Here is a 4,190-nt window from a genome sequence, read left to right as displayed (position 1 = left end):
ACTTGTTTGAAAGCAGTATTTATAATACATTGCTTATTAGAAGAAATAAAGTTACCTAATTGGAATAAGCTTAAATGTGAAGGCTGTTCTTTTTGCCAATACCAATTTGTTATCTTTATTTAGTGTTTCTATAATTGAACAATTTAAGTGGATACAAAATTGCTTTATAGTACTATTTCATAATTATTTTAATGTATATTGCGTTTGGTTAAGATGTGCAAAAGTAATTGGGGGCATTAATTTCAGAAAAAGAAGTCTAGGAAATGTGTACATACGAGAACATCATTATTATTTATGTGTGCTTAGCTTACCTTTTCACCTTCATGCACCACCATCAAACTGGTAGATACCAAAGGACTGATTACTGTAAACACAATGTGTTTGATCAATGATGTTCAAGCTTTTTCAGAATAAAAACAAGCTGTATTGGTGTGGAGGTGTATTATCGGTATGGTTTGTTGTTATTGTTATTGTTGTTGTTGTTTTATTTGAACCCCACCCATCTGGCTAGGTTTCCCCAGCCACAGCCATTTTATTTGGTTCAGAAAAGATCAACCAAAATTTCAAGGTTGAAGTGTTTGGGACTCTAGATCAGACTTCCTCAACCTCGGCCCTTCAGATGTTTTTTGGCCTACAACTCCCATGATCCCTAGCTAGCAGGACCAGTGGTCAGGGATATTGGGAATTGTAGTCTCAAAACATCTGGAGGGCCGAGGTTGAGGAAGCCTGCTCTAGATGAAAGGTGATTAAGAGCTGACATGATAGAAGTTTATAAAATTATGGATGACATGAAGAAAGCAGATAGAGAAAAGTTTTTCTGCCCCTCTCCTAACACTGGAGACAGAGAGAGGAGGAGCTATCAGTCATCGAAGCCGTGGTTTCTCACTTGGCCTCCTCCTAACGATGTGACGTCGATGCATAGCATGCGCATGACATCACACACATGACATCATGCACCCACAGCATGTGGCAGGCCCCTCAATCTTGAGCACAAGATGGCGCCTCTGCATGCAAATAATCTTGTAAAATTAATATGAAAATAAATGTAGCCGTGCAGCATGGATCCTAAATACGCTCATTCTGAAGTAAATGAGTCTGTTTAACATTTGCTTTATAAATATGTCTCTTGTGACTTCTGAAGGATTTTTTGGTAGGTAGAACTCAGTGCCGGATTTATGTTTAAGCCAAACAATCTATAGCTTAGGGCCCCTGGGGGCCCCCCCAAAAAAAATTAAAGGGGAAAAAACGTGGATGTACATTTCCAAAATATAAGATAAAAAACAAATAAAATAAAACCTACATACAGCAACAGTGTTTTGCGTTGTGTAGTGTCCTATGTTGTAAGTAATGGGCCCCGCTTGCTCGTCTGCTCCCTAAAATATCACATATTTTGTTATGTTCAAATGGCTTTAGATACCTGTTAGGTCCATAAATTTCCATATATCGTATATTCAACACAAAACAACCACAATTTTGTTATGTGTTGAAGTTCGTACCCTGGCCACCAGGGGTATCCTGTATATAGTTTTCACTCAGGTCCACATCAGTTAATTTAGGCGGGAAACCCTGGGTTGTTGTTGTTGTTAGACTGTTGACAGCCAGCTGCCTATAAAAGCAGGCTGGCTGAGCTGTTCAGTTCAGTTCCAGTTTACTTATAAAGAAGTCCTTGGAGAAATCTCTGTATCGTCTGCTATGTCCACCCACTATTTAATAAATTTGTTGTTGACAAAGGACAGCTGGACATATAAAGGGCCCCGTTAACTTCAGTAGCTTAGGGCCTCATGAAACCTAAATCCGGCTCTGGTAGAGCTTCAGGGAAGGGAGTTGGGACCAACAACCACCCAAATTAATCATGCTTGATGCAAGGAGGACAACATCATGAAGCCAAAAGTAGAGATAATGGGGAGATACAGGGGAGAGAAAAATAAGACAAAGAGAGAGGATCAGGCCAAAGTCCTTTCTAGTCAAGCATTCTGTTCCCACCATGACCAACAAGATGTCTACGGGAAGTCGAAGACCCAGACACTGGGGCAATAAACCTCTTCCCCAGCAACTGATACTGGTATTCAGAGGCCTGCCAGCTCTGATACTAGAGGGAATTTATAGCCATCTTGACTAGTAGCCTTATCCTCCGTGAATTTCTCTAATCTCCTTTTAAAGCCATCCAAGAACTTGTCTAATCTCCTTTTAAAGCTGTCCAAGTTGGCGGCTCTCGCTGCAGCGTGTAGAAGCAAATTCCATGATTTAACTCTGCACTGCACTTCCCTTTTGTCTCTCCTAAATCTCCCACCAGTCATCTTTCAAGTATTACGAGAAAGGAGGGATGGAGGAGAAATTCGATTCAGCTCACACCCCAAGGTGAACTTTTCACTTTCTTGAAGCAATATGCAAGCCAAAACTCAGCCTCGAAATTCACACTTATCCAAACGTATTGGAAATGCAGCTCTCTGGCTGAGTCATGTGTGCAGAAATGCATCCACTAGGCTAAAGTGTGCAAGAGTGTCTCATACCAAATGTAAACAAACTGCGAAAAAGACTCTGTGGATTGAAAGTGGAGACGCCGTATGCATGTTTCCTTGCATATTTGTTTGTTTTGTATCACAAAAAAAATCTTTAACGAGAACTAATTAAAAAATAAATGCATAGATTAGTGAAAATAACATGCAACAATACTGAGGAAAATTGATTTGCAATGAGGTGTATATTAGGCAAAATTGCATACAGGAAGGATAAATTTACACATAAATGCTAGTGCGTTTTCAGGAGGGGTTTTGTTTGCTTTTTAATTGCAGATAGGTTTGAAAATGTAGAAAGCTGGATTTACGATTGGGGAAATGAGAAGCCGAGAAAACCTGAAGCAGACAAATTCCCAAATCCCTATAAGACAGAGAGAAAAACTTCTTAGCCATTTTCTCCACAGAATGTATAATATTATATACCTCTATCTCTGCCTCATACTTACCTTTTTTACCCTCCTAGGGCAAAAAGACCCACATTTAAGCATTTTTCCTGGGGGAGCTTTGGTCATTTTGATGGCCCTGTTCTTTTCTCTACACTTTTGAGAGATGCAGGGATCAGATTATTTATCTAGGGCTTTACGAGTTCTGACCTAGGCTTTGTCCTCTTCATTTGACTATATTGGACAGGCGATCCCACTGTGCCGAGTCAATTCAGGGGCCATTTGATGACACGGGCAAACGTCCTCCAATATTTATCTATTTAGAAGCTCCCGAAAGCGTCCCAGTAGAGACGACACATTGCTTGCCAGGCTGCTGAAAACCTGGAGAGAATCAGAATGAAATGAGTGCTACCAAGGAAAACTTTTGAAAACCTACCCCGGCATGCTGATAGGATCCCTGGAGAGAGCACATCATCTACAACAGTGCTGGCATCACACATGCTGATACTATTAATAAAAGGGAATGGCTCAGATCACAGGAATTAATTAGTTTGAAACTCCAACTGCCAGGAAGGGAGCAGGCGCACCACAGCATCCTGAAGTGTGTTCGTATTAATGATTCTCCGGCTGGTGCGCTGTTGACAGAATCTTGTCTGTTTCAACAAAACTCTGGAAGCAGCTTTTAAACTTCAGGGGCACCCCCAATCAAACAGCAAGGGGTCTCGCAGTAGCACTTTCGCGCGGAAGCTACTAAATCCTGCAAAATAAGAACTCGATGGCTTTCCCCGCTGCTGCCAAGTGAAAAAAACCTACCTGCTGTAACTGGGAAGGCCTTTCTCTTTTCACTGAGCAACTCTCTCTCTCTGAAGCTGGCAGAGAGCTCAGCGCAGCTCCACATTCCCTCTTTGAAAGGCTGGGAAAGGACACGGGCCTCTTGTTAAGGAGAGGCTGCGGAGAGAGGCTGGATGTGAGTAGAAAACGAATGTTCCCACTCAGGAGGATGCTGCAGAACAGAACTCCCAGAGGTGGAGAAGAAGCACAAATAAGTCCAACAGAGATGGGAGTTGCTGCAACCCTGCAGAGCAACTTTCCTGTACCTGGGGCTTTGTGGGTGTCACTGGACCACAGTGCCCATCAGCCCCAGACAGCATGGCCAATGGGGGGGGATGGGAGCCACAGTTCAACAGTATCGGGAGGTAACAGGATGGGGAAAGCTGCTATACAGTTTTACCCTGGAGCAAGCCTCGTTGAACTTGTGTAGAAGTGTATAGGATTGCACTGCTAGTCACTG

At 42.3% G+C, this 4,190-nt stretch overlaps 1 long non-coding RNA gene across 1 annotated transcript; it reads right to left on the bottom strand.

Annotated features, from left to right (window-relative positions):
* Positions 1–256: 256 nt before the first annotated feature.
* LOC309360565 lies at positions 257–3,787 on the bottom strand. The gene is made up of 3 exons (XR_014164215.1): positions 3,713–3,787; positions 3,110–3,280; positions 257–364 (listed from the first exon to the last, which is right to left on the bottom strand). It is a non-coding gene; the product is annotated as an uncharacterized lncRNA (long non-coding RNA).
* Positions 3,788–4,190: the final 403 nt, after the last annotated feature.

The sequence above is a fragment of the Podarcis melisellensis genome (genome assembly GCF_964234715.1).
Source record: "Podarcis melisellensis genome assembly, chromosome: 17".
Taxonomy (NCBI): domain Eukaryota; kingdom Metazoa; phylum Chordata; class Lepidosauria; order Squamata; family Lacertidae; genus Podarcis; species Podarcis melisellensis.
This window is presented reverse-complemented; position numbering and strand designations above follow the sequence as displayed.